This window comes from Palaemon carinicauda, chromosome 14, assembly GCF_036898095.1.
Source record: "Palaemon carinicauda isolate YSFRI2023 chromosome 14, ASM3689809v2, whole genome shotgun sequence".
Classification (NCBI taxonomy): Eukaryota; Metazoa; Arthropoda; class Malacostraca; order Decapoda; family Palaemonidae; genus Palaemon; species Palaemon carinicauda.
Window position 1 is genome coordinate 113,310,021 of NC_090738.1, and position 17,500 is coordinate 113,327,520.

The following is a 17,500-nucleotide window of genomic DNA, read 5'->3' on the forward strand; positions in this document are numbered from 1 at the left end:
ATTATTTTTATTATTATTATTATTATTAGCCTAGCTACAACCCTAGTTGGAAAAGCAAGATGCTATAAGCCTAAGGGCTCCAACAGGGAAAAATAGCCCAGCGAGAAAATGAAACAAGGAAATAAGCAAACTATATAGAAATTGATAAAAAAAAAAAAAAATGACAAATCCGGAAGTAATTTTGTATTTTTCCTAATGTTACAAACCTGGACCTATTTATATTTGTCTTCGTCTTCCCAAAAGAGGAAAGCCTTCCAGCCCCTCAAAATAAGGTAAAATTGTTCTTCCTCATTTTTCTAAATATAAAACCAAGGGTGCTATTATAGTATGCTATCTACCGCCGATTTTGCTATCTACCACCCCTTACTGACTACAGTATGATACCTACCGTCAGTCCCTAAGGATACGGTCTACTTGCTAATCCGCCTCTAATAAGGAGGATCACTACCGATTTGATAACCTAACCCTAACCTAACCTAACTCTAACCTAACCTAACCCTATCCTAACCTAACCCTAACCTAACCTAACCTACAAACTGCTTATAAATATGCATCCATGTTGTCCTGCCAATAAATATTATTAAACTATCATTAAAGTCCAATGAGGATAACATACTGGTGGTAAGTAATCTGTTTGATAATCCTCATCAAACAGGAGGATTAACATTGACGGTAGATAACATACTTTGTGGTAGATACCATACTATAGTAGAAATTCGACGGTAGATAGCATACTATAATAGCACCAAACCAAGTCTCGCCAATATTGAACAGAGAAGAAACTAAATTCATTCCTAGACGGGGGAAAGTAATCTTCCTTTCAAACTAGAAAGCATTTTCCTTCCATTTCCCAAGGAGAAATGATTCCCAGTTCCGAAAATAGGAATGCAAACACTCGTTCTTGTCTCTCAAGTGCCATTTATTTTTGCAAACAAGATTTCTCTCTCTCTCTCTCTCTCTCTCTCTCTCTCTCTCTCTCTCTCTCTTTTTTTTTTTCTTTACTTTCTCTTTTTTCTTTCTTTTCTCTATCTCACTTTCTCTCTCTTTCTCTCAATCTTTCTCTCTTTTTCTTTACTTTTTTCTCTCTCTCTCTTTCTCTCTCTCTCTCTCTCTCTTTTTTTCCTTATCTCTCTCTCTTTTTTTCTCTCTCTCTCTCTCTCTCTCTCTTTTTTTTCTTATCTCTCTTTTTTTCTTTACTTTCTCTTTTTTCTTTCCTTTCTCTCTCTCTCTCTCTCTCTCTCTCTCTCTCTCTCTCTCTCTTTTTTTCTTTCTCTTTTGTTCTTGATATCTCTCTCTCTCTCTCTCACTCTCTCTCTCTCTCTCAAGGTGAAATGGCATATGTGATTGAGCGAGGAGTCTGAACCTGAGTGAATAGAATGATAAATTTCAAGAAAGAACAAAATTGGAATTACAAGGAATAAAATCTTTTCGAGTAATTCAGACGAATTATTTTTTGGCTCCATTTCTCTTAGTATTTTTTTTTTCGGTTCAAGTTAATACTTTTTAAATTTTGATTTTGGTTGACCCATCTAGTGAAACACTTCAATATTCGCTATCTAGGTATTGTATTAAACATTCATTTTAATATTATTTTAATAATTTATCCATTCCTGCTAAAAACTATACTCAATTTTTGTTTAATGAGGTGCATTTGCACTGACCTGCAAAGGTGCCCTTTTAGCTCGGAAAAGTTTCCTGCTGTCTGATTGGTTAGAATTATCTTGTCCAGCCAATCAGCGATCAGTAAACTTTTCCGAGCTAAAATGGCACCCCTGCGAGTCGGTGCAAATCTTCCTCACTAAAAAGAATTGACTATACTTATTATTCTAAAGCCCTCAAGTATTCCATATACTTTGTTCGGCCGTTATTTGAATACTGTTTTATTCCAGCCCTCAGATTTTTTATAATATATATATATATATATATATATGTATGTATATATATATATATATTATATATATATGTATATATATACATATATATATGTATATATATACATATATATATGTATATATATACGTGTATATATATACACACGCACACACACACACACACACACATATATATATATATATATATATATCATCTGGATCCTTACGCTTCAAGAGCCAGTTCCATTTACATGCATTAAATGAACAGTAATCACATTCTGTTGAATTGCTTTACTGAACAATATCTTTACTCGCATTGTTGATATTGATGTCCATAGGTGTTATGAAAGGTTTACTACACACAAAAACACTCTTACGTGTATGTGTTTTATACATATGCATACAATATATGTGTATATTAGCAATACCCACCAAACTCGGCTGAATCCCTCGTCAGGCTAGGAGAGGCGAAGAGAAGTTCCTTGGTGTATATATATATATATATATATGTATATATATAATTTTAGTTATATATGCGTTTTTATATACATACGCATTCTATATATATATATATATATATAAATATATATATAATTATATATATATAAATATATATATATATAATATATATATGTGTGTATATATATATATATATATGTTTAGTTATCTATGCGTTTTATATACATACGCATTCTATATATATATATATATATACATATATACATATTTATATATATATATATATATGTGTGTGTATATATATTTATATTTATATATATATATATATATATATGTGTGTGTGTGTGTAAATGAATATATGTGACAGTTGCAATTTCAAAATACGCTTAAACTTAATAAGCGAACCTCGTCTGCATAAATTTTTCACGACTCCCCTTGTTATAGCGTTGAAAATGGCAGCGAATATCGCTATTATCGTGAAGAGCTTGAGAATCGGATATTTCGGTGTATTAGCTTCCTTGAATAACCTTTACTTCAGCGAGGAATAGAAAACGGAACGATATCTGGCACTTCGGAATTTATTTATTTATTTATTTATTTATTTATTTATTTATTTATTTTTTTTTTTTTTTTTTTTTTTTTTAGTGATTGCTGGAGTTTCCTAGATGCTTACCTCGTTTTGTAGCAGTTAGATAGAGTTGCATATTTGCATATTTTCTTATGGAAGTTTAAACTTTTTTCTTATTTTCCCTTTTTATACTTATGCATACGGTAGATTAAACTTTTTTCTTTCGTTTTTTCTTTTATACTTTCGCATAAAGGAGTTTGATTTTTTTCTCTCTTTTTTTATACTTTTACATAAGGTAGTTTGAAATATTTTTTGTATTTTTCTTTTATACTTTTGCTTAAGGTGGTTTAAACTTTTTTCGCTTTTTTCTTTTATACTTTTGCATAAGAAAGGTTAAACTTTTTTTCATAATTTTTTTTTTTTTTTTTTATAATTTTGCATAAGGGAGCTGTTAATTTTTAATATTGCTTTGAGATATTTAACAGATTTGCTTTGTAAATTCTAATTTATATTTTGTATATTTTCTTATGCGAGTTAAAAAAAAATCATATTTTTTTTTCTATACTTTTGCATATGGGAGTAGTGGTTTTTGCATATTGCTTTGAGGTATTTAACAGATTCGCTTTGTAAATTCTTATTTAGGTTTTGCATATTTTCTTCTGTGAGTTTAATTTTTTTTCGTATCTTTTTATATTTTGCAAAAGGGATTTGTACTTTAGCATAAAGGAAGTAATAGGATTTTGCATATTGCTTTGAAGAATTTAATAGGTCTTCTTGCAAATCCTATTTATATATTTATATGTTTATGTTATTCCGTTAAAGAAAGATAAAATTTCTTTTTCTGCCAAGGGTTCTCAACCAGGCGTTCTACTGAGTGTATTAATAATATCATTATATATATTGAATTATGAGGATATTACACAACCTCATTATAAACCTTTCGTGATTTCAACTCATTAATATTGTATTACATTTTTATTATTAGTTGGTTGTTCCCAATGATATTATGTAGCCAGTATAATTTTAATGAAATTACTGGGTGATTATTTGAAACCTCTGGGAATTGCCCTGTAGTTGAGAACGCTTAAATAATTTTGCTTTTCCATTTTGTTTCTTTTATGTAATTAATGTTAAGTTTCTTAAACTGAAACTATATATTTTCAGGTATTTTTTTATTTTGTATAATTATCAAAGTTGAATTTTTTTTAGAGCTAATTTGGTTCTATTTATAAATCTTTCTTTTTAATCTTATCACTTTAAAAAAAATAATTCTTGGTTTTATTGTTTTTTCTTAAGTTTGTGTTAATTTGCTTTCTTAATTTTTAAGGCATTTAATAAACATGTAGAAGCCAATGGTTATTTAATCTCTCAAAAATATTAAGTTAAAATCTCATGTAAATTGTTGATTTTCTAAATCAATTCTCTCGCCTATAGAAAAGGTCTTTAAGATGGCCTGTCCCTGTATTAAGAGGGGTGTAGATTCTTGGATATTAACTAAATCAGTTCTCTCTGATGAATTATTATTTTTTTTAATTTCCTGTTAAGATATCCTGCCCTCATGTGAAAAGGGGTACAGAGGCATACTGTAGGTTCTTGGATATTGATTCCTAATGTCATTTCAATGCCTAATTAAGATGCCTTATCCTTATAGGAAGAAGGATATAGGTACTTGGATATTGATTCCTAATGATCATTTCAATCCCTAATTAAGATGCCTTATCCTTATAGGAAGAAGGATACAGGCACTTGGATATTGCTTCCTGATGCCAAACCTGTCTAAAAAATATCACGGTCCAACCCTCTACCTTTCAGTAAAAATTAGACCAAGAACCTCAGCTCCAGCATCAGCAGCATCCAGGCGATCCCACATTCCCCAGTTGGTGCCTCACTTGCTCGCTGAAAGTTTGATGGCTTCTGGAATCGACCTCTTTGCCTTGCCAGCGAGAGGAGTAGGAGGAGGAGGAATTGGTGGAAGTTGGGGAGGAGGAGGAGGAGGTGGAGGGTTTTGGGGAGGTGGAGGTAGGAATCATTTGAAATACTGGAAAAGAGCAGCAGAGTCTAAGCTGATGATGGCTTTTTTTTCTACCCTGTTTGTTTTTTTGGATGCTTGATGTCTCTCTGCTCATTGATTCTATTGTTTGATGATGATGATTATGTTAACAGTTATGTGGATGCTCCTACTAACGATGATCTTAAGGATTTTTTTCCTTTGTTTTTATGTTTTCAGAAAGTACCTTACAAATTGATAATATAGCTTTATGATCTATTATCCAAAACGTGCCTAAAGCAATTTTCCTTCATGGGTAACATTTCTTTTCTTGTTTCGGAAAGTAACTTACAAATTGTTACTACAATTTTATTAGATCTGGAGATGAAAACTGTTATCTTGAACGTGCCTAAAACAATTTTTCTTCATGGGTAACATTTCTTGTCTTATGTTTTCGGAAAGTAACTTACGAATTGATATTACAGTTTTATTATCATATCTGGAGATGAAACCTGTTATCCAGGACGTGCCTAAAACAATTTTTTTATTTTTCATGGGTAACATTTCTTGTCTTATGTTTTCGGAAAGTAACTTACAAATTCATACTATAGTATCATTATCATATCTGGAGATGAAATATATTATCCAGAACGTGCCTAAAACAATTTTTATTTTTCATGGGTAACATTTCTTGTCTTATGTTTCCGAAAAGTAACTTACAAATTGATATTACAGTTTTAAATTCATATCTGGAGATGAAACCTGTTATCCTGAACGTGCCTAAAACAATTCTTCTTCATGGGTAACATTTCTTATGTTTTTGGAAAGTAACTTACAAATTGATATTACGGTTTTATTACCATATTTGGAGATGAAACCTGTTATCCTGAACGTGCCTAAAACAATTTTTTCTTTCCATGGGTAACATTTCTTGTGTTATGTTTACGGAAAGTAACTTACAAATTGATATTATAGTTTTATTATCATATCTGGAGAGTAAATCTGTTATCCAGAACGTGCCTAAAACAATTCTTCTTCATGGGTAACATTTCTTGTCTTATATTTTCGGAAAGTAACTTACAAATTGATATTACAGTTTTATTATCATATCTGGAGATGAAATCTATTATACAGAACGTGCCTAAAACATTTTGTCTTCATGGGTAACATTTCTGTATTTCATAAGTTTGAATTTTTTTTATGAAATGTTAATTTGTTGATTTGTGACACAGGTAAACTTGAAGATATACTTACAAAGTGAATGTTATTTTTTATGTCTGTTTTGTCCCCTGTTGCTTATGACTAACATAGCTCATTTATTTGCTACTGATCTTTATTAAATGTTTGGGTATTTAGTTTTTTTTTGTTTTCGGAATGTAGTGTGTGTTTTAGCCTTTTGAATTATTTAATTTATTGTTTCTCCTATTTTTTATTTTTATATTAGTATTCTTGAATTTATATAGATTATTGGTTTAGCCTTTTTGAAGAATTTAGTTCCTGACATTTCATATTATTGATTTTTTTTTTTAGTATATTTTGTTCTCTTGACTAAAGAGTTTCTGAATCATTTTGTGTTGAACCCATTTTGTAGATTATGTGTTTTAAGTTGTTCTTGTTCTTTGACCTTAAACATTTTGATTTTGTTCCTTTTTGTGTTTAGAATTTTGTATTTCAGACTGTTTTTGATTTATATTTTGTCTAGATTTGGATATTATATATATATATATATATATATATGTCTATATATATATATATATATATATATATATATATATATATATATATATATATACTGTATATATATAATATATATATAATATATATATATATATACAGTATATATATAATATATATATATATATATATATATATATATATATATATATATATATATATATATATATATATATATATATATATTTGTGTGAAATTTTGCAATATCGTTTCTTATTTCACTTACGGGTAATTAAATTTAGTTCACTACTTTTTCTTTAAAATTCCTTCACTATTTGGTCCATAGGACTATGAAAATCTTGAATATACTCTGTATAGAGATAAGTAGATTAAATGAACATTCTTCCTGACCTTACCTTCGAAGTCATTCTATCTAGTTCGTGTTTTTGTCTCTTCGGATATTGAATATTTTCTGTGGTATCGATTTATTCCAAAAAGATAATGAGTTCAGGAGACTGAAACCGGAGTCCTATTTTCAGATGTCCCTGACATTTTGTTAATATAACTGAATGAAACCGGTTGATAAAGAGCGCACGTGTGCGTATTAAAAAAGGAGTTCGTTTACCTCGTGCTTTTCATTTCTTGTGAAATATGTTTATTGACTTTTTAGCAATGATCTGTTTGAGAGTTTTATAGTGTCAAGTGAGGTATTATGAATGTTTGAATTTGAAATTATATTACAATGCATTAGTAGAATTTGAATGAGTAGGTCTAGAGAGGAAAGATAGAGTTAATTGTTTTCTTCAGAAATTGCAAGTTTTTCATTGTGTTGTAGATCTGTCCTTTTTCGTTATCCTTCCCATATAATAAAGGCATTTAAACTACTCTATTATAAATTATGCTTTTCGTGCGATTAATCCTGTTTCTTTGTCGTTTAATATTAATCTTTGTGTCTAGTGGCTCAACTGCTTCCATAAATAATATCTGTGAAGAATTATTACTTTCATGCCATGGTATTCATGGAATTTACTATGGCCCACTGCCATTCTAGGAGAAGGACACTCCAAAATCAAACCATTGTTCTTTAATCTTAGGGAGTGCCATAGCCTCTGTACTATGGTCTTCCGCTGTCTTGGGTCGGAGTTCTATTGCTTGATGGTACACTCGGGCACACTGTTCTATCTTATATCTTATTTCTCTTCCTCTTGTTTTGTTGAAGTTTTTGTAGTTTATTAAGGGATATTTAATTTAATGTTGTTGCTCTTCTTAGAATATTTTATTTTTCCTTGTTCCTTTCCTCACTGAGCTATTTTCCCTGTTGGAGCCCCTGGGCTTATAGCATCCTGCTTTTCCAACTAGGGTTGTGACTTGGCAAGTAATAATAATAATAATAATAATAATAATAATAATAATAATAATGTGTTGTAATTTAACCTTTGGAGATGATTATGTGCAGTAGTGCGAGACATATCTTGATAGTATCTTTTATTCTATACTTTCAATTCAAGTCATAGCCTCGGTCATTTACCGTATGGGCCTTGTTAGCGGAGATAATAAAAAAAAAATTGTTTTATGTCTTGCATATTAGTAGATATCTCTTCAGTGTTGATGACCGTGTTAGTTGCAATGCCATTTTGTAACTATATCAGATTTTTTTTTTTTTTTATTTTTTTTTCTTTTTTTTCTCCAACTGATGTGCGTTGTCGCCTCATGATACTCGGATGTGCTGTCAATCATTTTCATAATTCGTATTAAACTTCACGTTTGATTTCCCTTCAAAACAGTCCTAAGGACCCTTTAATATACTGTCAAACATTCTTCTTCTTCTTTGTGTGTATCTTTTCCCACTTCTATGTGGGGGCGAAGTTTCTGGTCAGCTTTCTCCATCTACCTCTGTCCCACACTTCATCACCGGTTATTCCCTTTGATCGAAGGTCATCCTTGATACACCTTCGCTTTGGTCTCCCTCTCCTTCTCGTTCCATGTACCTCCATTTCCATCACTCCTCCTCCTCCTTCTTTGTCTGCATCTTTTCCCACTTTTATTGGGGGTTCGATGTTCACAATCTCCACTGGCCATATTGGTTTTGGCTAATTTTTCACAAAGCACGAGCATGTGAAACAATGAAATATGAATATACAGGATAATTGAACCCTAATCTTTGACAGTATCCTCACAGGTTGAGAGAATACTGTCAAAGATTAGGGTCCAATTATCCTGTAGATTCATATTCCGTTCTTTCACATCCTCGTACTTTGTGCATGATTCATTCTGTGAAGAGATTGTACGAATAAAGAAAGTCTGAAAATGAGAATAGGAAGAAAGTAAGAGTTCCATATTCTTGACTTTTACTTCTGGTATCTGTCGATATTTTGGAGATTTTGTCTCCATGTATGTTTTTGGATTATAGTCCGTTACTGAGGTTGGGATAGTGTAATATATTCACCCAAATCTTTTTGTGTTATTGTCCGTCCGTCGTCTGGTATCTGTTTTTATTTTTGAGCTTCTGTCTCCATGTATGTTTCTGGATTATAGTCCATTACTGAGGTTGGGATAGTGTAATATATTCACCTTCATATATTTGTGTAATAGTCCATCCGTCCTCCTACAAGATATCTCTTAAGAATTTACAGGATGGATGGATGGTAGCGATATTATGCAGTGATAGGCCTAGGCATAAGGAACAAGTTTTAGATTTTCATAGAGTGTGCGTGAGAATCTTAGCCAGTTTTATATTTTCTCAACAACATTACGAGCTAATGCCATATATATATATATATATATATATATATGTATATATATATATATATATATATATATATATATATATATATATATATATGTATATATATATATATATACATATATATATATATATATATATATAAAATTCAAAACAGCATAACTTTGTTATAACTTGGAATTGAAAACATATGTTGGATATATGATACAGTTGGAATTGCACTAAGGTTAAGTGAGATTCTGTGTAAGTTAAAGTCGGTAGGTAGGCTAATTGTAAGATTCTGTAATCTGCTGTATTAACTCTTATCTAATATTCTCATTGGCTGACCTCTTAACTGCTTCTTTGCTTTTACTATAGTCCATTTCTTTTAGCGATGCATATTTGCACCGACTCGCAGCGGTGCCCTTTTAGCTCGGAAAAGTTTCCGGATCGCTGATAGGTTGGACAAGATAATTACAACCAATCAGCGATCCGGAAACTTTCCGAGCTAAAAGGGCACCGCTGCGAGTCGGTGCAAATATGCATCGCTAAAAGAAATGGACTATAGTTAAGCGTTTCGAATATTTGTAGGTTTTAATATTAATCAAAAGTTCTAATTTGCGTAACCGCACGAACGCCTTAGCTTTGCAAATTATTTTGTTATATCATTATATTTAAGATGTTTATTTATTAAGTATATAATTGATAAATTTATTTAATTTCTTTTAATTTAATAGTTTATTGTAGATAACAATCTTGACTATAATTAACTTTAAAGGAACAATTTCTCTAGTCGGTAGTTGAATCGGTAGAACTTCATAAGTTCAAACCTGCAGCAAATGTTTTTATGTTGAACAGACTGACATAAGTCTCTTTTTATAGTTTATATATATTATAGTGCTGTTTCCGTTTTCAAAATAGTTCATTTTAAATTGTTCATTACTTCTCATATAGTTTATTTATTTATTTATCTCCTCTCCTTACTGGGTTATTTTTTTTCCTGTTGGAGCCCTTGGGCTTATAGTATCCTGCCTTTCCAACTAAGGTTGTAGCTTAGCTAATAATAATAATAATAATAATAATAATAATAATAATAATAATAATAATAATAATAATAATAATAATAATAATATTGTTAATAATAATAACAATGATAATAATATTATTGTTAATAATAATAATAATAATAATAATAATAATAATCTCTCATGATTGGTATACAAAATACACCCAAAATGTAGAATCATATTTTGCAGTTCTTGTGTCTTTCTGTTCTATTTCGACCACATCCCTTTTTGGGGATTTAACGGGTTGAGGGTCTTGTCCGGGGGGTTGGGGGGTCCCTTCGGTAGTGTTGGGAGATGAAAAGGGGTGGAAGGAGGGGGGGGGGGGGTTAGCAGTTTCAGATTACTGATGTTTGCCGCTTCTCTTATCTGTTATCCTTGACAACTTTATGCCAAGCGCAACTCCTCCCTTGCCAGCACTTTCGACATCACAGAGTCGTGCTAACAACTTCTTTGCACTGCCAAGGATCTCTCTCTCTCTCTCTCTCTCTCTCTCTCTCTGAAATTCTATGAGCATTGTTTCTGACAATCATGTACTTCTAAGGAAACTTTATAACTTATCTAATCTATCTCTCTCTCTCTCTCTCTCTCTCATTATGAATTGTCTTTTAGATGTTTTCCTTCCCCCCCCTCTCTCTCTCTCTCTCTCTCTCTCTCTCTCTCTCTCTCTCTATAATACCATGCTCTCTCTCTCTCTCTCTCTCTCTCCTCTCTCTCTCTCTCTCTCTCTCTCTCTCTCTCTAATACCATGCCATCTGGAAGAAACCTAATATTTTGCCAGCAATCTCTCTCTCTCTCTCTCTCTCTCTCTCTCTCTCTCTCAATCTCAATATAAGAAATGCTACAAACGTCATCAGTATTGTTTCTGACAATCATGTATCCTTAAAGAAACCTTATAACTTACATGCATCTCTCTCTCTCTCTCTCTCTCTCTCTCTCTCTCTCTCTCTCTCTCGTGATTATTTTTGTGAGCGTGAGAGTGTTTACGTGAAAAAGATTCGAGAGTTCTTGTGGTCCTTGCCAAGCTCAGTCAGATGTTGCCAGCATTTCCTTATCCTGCCAGCGTTCATATCATCCTATTAAAAATCAATAAATTTGTGGAGATTAGGTAGGTAAATAAATTCTGGCAGTGGTACGTTATTAGAGGATATATGTACTTAGTATGATTTAAATTTGAAGACCATGTGAAGAATAAATGTACTTAGTATGATTTAAATTTGAAGACCATGTGAAGAATAAATGTACTTAGTATGATTTAAATTTGAAGACCATGTGAAGAATAAATGTACTTAGTATGATTTAAATTTGAAGACCATGTGAAGAATAAATGTACTTAGGCCTAGTATGATTTAAATTTGAAGACCATGTGAAGATATATATATATATATATATATATATATATAATATATAAGACATATATATATATATATATATATATATATATATAATATATATATATATATATATATATATACAGTATACTTAGTATGATTTGTATTTGAAAACCATACGGAGAGTATATTGTACTTAGTATGATTTAAATTTGAAGGCCACATGAAGAATATATGTACTTAGTATGATTTAAACCTAAAGACCACATAAAGAATATATGCACTCAGTATGATTTAAATTTGAAGACCATATGAACACAATTATGTACTTGATATGATTTAAATTTTAAAACCAGATGAAGAATACATGTATTTAGTATGATTTGAATTGGAAGAACAAATGAAGAATATATCTACTTAGTATGATTTAAATTTTAAGATCATATGAAGACTATTATGTACTTAATATGATTTAAATGTGAAGAATATATGCACTTAGAATGATTTGTATTTGAAGACCATATGAAGAATATATTTACTTAGTATGATTCATGATTTGAATTTGAAGACCATGTGAAGAATATAATGTATTTAGTATGATTTAAATTTGAAGACCATACGACTACTGCAGATTTCGTCCAATGATTTTTTTTCTTTTTGTTTATAATCACCTTTGGCATAGTTTATGAATTTATTATGCTATTTAGAAAGGAAATTACTGGATGATATTGTATCAACTTCAAAACAACCGAAGTATTTCTACCAAGATGATTTTTGGTAGCTTTGTAAATTTTCTTTCATTTATTTATAACAATGATTTTTTGCTTATAGAAATTAAAAGAGATTATCTTAATGAAATGTGAATTTTAATGGTAGTTTTGTAAATTTTCTTTCATTTATTTATAATAATGATTTTTTTCTTATAGAAATTAAATAAGATTATCTTAATGAAATGTGAATTTTAAATGCTTAAAATTTTTTTCATATTAAGAATGTTATAATTGATTTTTCTGTTCAATATTTTCTTGATTTGTGTTTCATATTTCACTTTGGAACTCTCCAGTGACCTACTTTCAAGCCTTACTTCATATAAACTGTAAATAAATGATAGTATCAGCTCCTTTTTATTCAGTGCTGTTTTGTGAGTAATTCTTTTTTTTTTTTTACTAATTACATTCGCTTTTAAAGTCCACCTTACATTCACGGTAATAAAAAAAATTAAAGTGGTTATATAAAAAAGTATTATAATAGAAATAATCACGAACAAAAAATAAAAATAAATATAATTGAATTAAAAATAGGAAGATTGGTCTAGGCACTGTATTTCCTTTCTCTAAATTTTCTAGTTTTCTCTGACCTTCGTTGTGGAAGGTCATCACATTCCCCTGACAAAAGTCTTTCCATTTCATGAACTCGACTCCTTTTACATTTTTTTTCCAGTATTGCAACTGTAACATATTTTTTTTTCTTTTGCTCTAAGGTGCTTCTTGACATTTTTTTTTCATTCTTTTCCCCAGAAGACAATTTTATTTTAATTTAGTTCATGGAAATAACAATGCTAGTGAGGAAAAAGTCAAGGCAGAGTAGGTACAGACTTGTGGTGGCCTATTGGAAACGTCCCTGTTTCTGGATCTGCTGGACATGGGTTCGAGACCCGCTCAGGTTCGATAGTTTTTATAGTATCTGCAACCTGACCATCCTTGTGAGCTTAAGATGGGGGTCGGATTTGTGGGGAGCCTATAGGTCTACCTGCTGAATCATCAGCAGCTATTGCCTGGCCCTCTTAGGTCCTAGCTTGGGTGGAGAGGGTCTTGGGCGTTGATCTTATGTATATAAGGTCAGTCTTTAGGGCGTTGACCTGCTAGTGCAATGTCTATGTCCCTTGCCTCTGCCATTTAAGAGAGGCCTTTAAACCTTTTAAAAGACTATTGACTTGAAAAAGAGAAGTTTATAAAAGCTCAGCTAGTAATAATGAAATATTTTTTTTTTTTCATACTTAGACGAATATAACTATTAAGTTACTCGTGATATGTCTTGAAACTGTATAGATATTATAATCCAGGAAATTGGAATTGTCTTCATGTTAATTTTGATTACGTTTGAGTGCTCCTAAGTTTAGTCTGCTGAATATTCATCGTTGATTTCAATTATTAGCAAAATTATCATCTTCTCATTCGCCCATTTTTCTTGTTTATTCTGACGCTCCTCTCTTCGTGCGTCTTTATCAGACGTAAAGCATTTCCTACACGGGTTTATTTTGCAACTTTTCAGAATTGAGTGTTTGAGGGATTGTTTGACACCAGATCACTGACACATTCAAACTCATTCAGACTCATTTACATGATCCTTCTTTATAGGTTGTTGTGGCCTGATTGGGAACGTCCCTGCCTGGTGATTGCCAGTCGGGGGTTCGAGTCCCGCTCAAACTCGTTAGTGCCATTAGTGTCTGCAACCTTACCATCCTTTAAGCTAAGGTTGGGGGGTTTGGGGGAGCCTATAGGTCTATCTGCTGAGTCATCAGCAGCCACTGCCTGGCCCTCCCTGGTCCTAGCTTGGGTGGAGAGGAGGCTTGGGCGCTGATCATATACTATATGGTCAGTCTCTAGGGCATTGTTCTGCTTGCTATGGCAATGTTACTGTCCCTTGTCTCTTCCATTCATGAGCGACCTTTAAACCTTTAAACCTTATAGCATACGCACATTATCTTACTCTGCTACTTTACTTAGAATTTAGAGTAACATTAACGGCCCTCATATTTTAGAATTGTTTGAAGTTAGATCATTGTCTTATCTGTAGACTCTTAGTCGAATTTCATTATTACCTCCATCAAGGAAGTTGGGAGGAGGTTATGTTTTCGACCCTGTTTGTCCGTTGGTGTGTTTGCGAACAACTTCCGGCCTATAATTTTACTCATAGAGTAGTGAAACATTCAGTGATTAATTATTATGTTGAGACGTGGAAGGGATTCAATTTTGAAAGTCCTAGGTCAAAGGTCAAGGTCGAGCAAAAGGTCGACTGAATTAACCCTAATATCAACCCCAAATTCGAACATGGTTCTCACACAGACCTCAAATACGCTTACGCTCTAAATTGACTCTGGAAAAAGCAAGCTGGTTTCGAGAAATAAGTTGTCATGGCGGAGGTCTGCACTCTCCGAGTGCTTTTTTAGTTATTATAATGTTTTATTGCTTTCATGTGTAGTCGTCATTTTAGGCATTTATAAGGATCTTCCTTACAGGGAACGGTGTTTACATTTTAACAGGAAGCAAATTCTACCCTTGCTTGCATTCTTTTATATATATATATATATATTTATATATATATATATATATATATATATAATCTGGTTTTCCATCTGGTTTACTAAATATTTTGAAATATTCTTCATGAAAATATAAAGCAATTCGTTCATATATTTATAGGTCGTCAATGGTAATGAATATAGATTATTCGAATAGTTTTGAAACCTTCGACAGTGTCGGCATATATTCCATTCAATAGATATTTTTTCGTGAAAATATATAAACTGCAGAGGACGAGTATTATTTATAAAAATTCTTTATAAAAAAAACTCTCTTGAGGGGCTGATTTAGAATTCAGATTAAGGACAGTTTTTCAAACACTAACCAAATCTATTTTTCAATCTTCAAAATGTTATGCTTCGTTTATTTATTTATGTCCATCCTGTTTTTTTTTTTTTTTTTTTTTTTTTTTTTTTTTTTTTTTTTTTTTTTTTTTTTTTACGAGTTGATTCTTTTCTAAAAGTTGACCGAAATATTGATAAAAAATTCCTGCCCACTCATTCTGTATGGACAAGTCAATTTATTACATTCATTGTAGATATCTCTCTTGAAGCTTGATCTCTGATTGATAGCAAGGAAACAGCTGATCAAACACTAACCAAACCTATTTTTCTAGCTGAGAAATTTTATACTTCGTGTATTTGTTTATGTTTATCTTTTGTTATTTCAAAATTGTACTGTTTGTTTCTTTTTTAAAGTTGACAGAAATATTGATAAGAAATTCATGCTGATTCATTCGTTTGACATTTAGGGCTTCATTGTGACCCATTGCAATTTATATTGAAGTGCTGAATCTCTATTTATTATCGGAATGAAGTTGTGGCTTATTAACCGATTAAACTGTGTGGCTTGATCTCGCTGGCGAGAAACTTAGTTATTTACGCTTAAGGAATATCTTTCCAACATTAAATTGTTTACGCTTAAGGAATATTTATTTTTTCAATATTAAATTGTTTACGTTTAACGAATATTTATTTTTCCAAAATTAAATTGTGTACGCTTAAGGAATATTTATTTTTTCAATATTAAATTGTTTACGCTTAACGAATATTTATTTTTCCAAAATTAAATTGTGTACGCTTAAGGAATATTTATTTTTTCAATATTAAATTGTTTACGCTTAACGAATATTTATTTTTCCAACATTAAATTGTTTACGCTTAATGAATATTTATTTTTCCAACATTAAATTGTTTACGCTTAACGAATATTTATTTTTCCAACATTAAATTGTTTACGCTTAACGAATATTTATTTTTCCAACATTAAACTGTTTACGTTTAACGAATATTTATTTTTCCAACATTAAATTGTTTACGCTTAACGAATATTTATTTTTCCAACATTAAATTGTTTACGCTTAACGAATATTTATTTTTCCAACATTAAATTGTTTACGCTTAACGAATATTTATTTTTCCAACATTAAATTGTTTACGCTTAACGAATATTTATTTTTCCAACATTGAATTGTTTACGCTTAACGAATATTTATTTTTCCAACATTAAATTGTTTACGCTTAACGAATATTTATTTTTCCAACATTAAATTGTTTACGCTTAACGAATATTTATTTTTCCAACATTAAATTGTTTACGCTTAACGAATATTTATTTTTCCAACATTGAATTGTTTACGCTTAACGAATGTTTATTTTTTTTTTTAAATTAAAGACACTTGCTGTTGGTTGTAGAATGTCGAAGCCACGTGAAGAATATTATTTTTCTATTCATCATATAGAAATTTAAATACTATATTTATCCTTTCTAAGTTTATCATGTGTAATGCTTAAGATCTGAAAACAATTAGCAGGTTTTTTTTTTTTTTTTTTTTTTTTTTTTGATAACTAGAAACTGCGTCTTGAGTTTTTTTGATAACTAGAAACTGCGTCTTGAGTTTTTTTTTATAACTAGAAATTGCGTCTTGAGTTTTTTTTTATAACTAGAAATTGCGTCTTGAGTTTTTTGATAACTAGAAACTGCGTCTTGAGTTTTTTTTTATAACTAGAAATTGCGTCTTGAGTTTTTTTTTGATAACTAGAAATTGCGTCTTGAGATTTTTTGATAACTAGAAATTGCGTCTTGAGTCTTATAATATATTGGGTAAGTTAAAAAGAATTATAAGGGTTTAGTAGAATTGAATGAGATTATTAAAACCCTTTGTATTGTATGTCAGGCAGAGTTAAAGGACATGGCTACGCATATAGTGGTACACAAATCGTGGGGAGACAAGTGCTGTTGAAAATGGGATTTTAATTCGTTTTAATCTCTCTCTCTCTCTCTCTCTCTCTCTCTCTCTCTCTCTCTCTCTCTCTCTCTCTCTCTCTCTCTCTCAAACTGACAATCATGTAATGTAGAAAAAAGTCTTGTCATTGTTGACGCAAATGATTTGGCTTGCTATGAGACACTGGCTTTTAAGTCGTAATAATTCAGCAAAGATTCATGTCGCGAGAACAGACCCTTTTTTATGAGACTTTTATTAAACTTTAACTATAGAGTTGAAGTTCTCTTGTTTTTGGGTA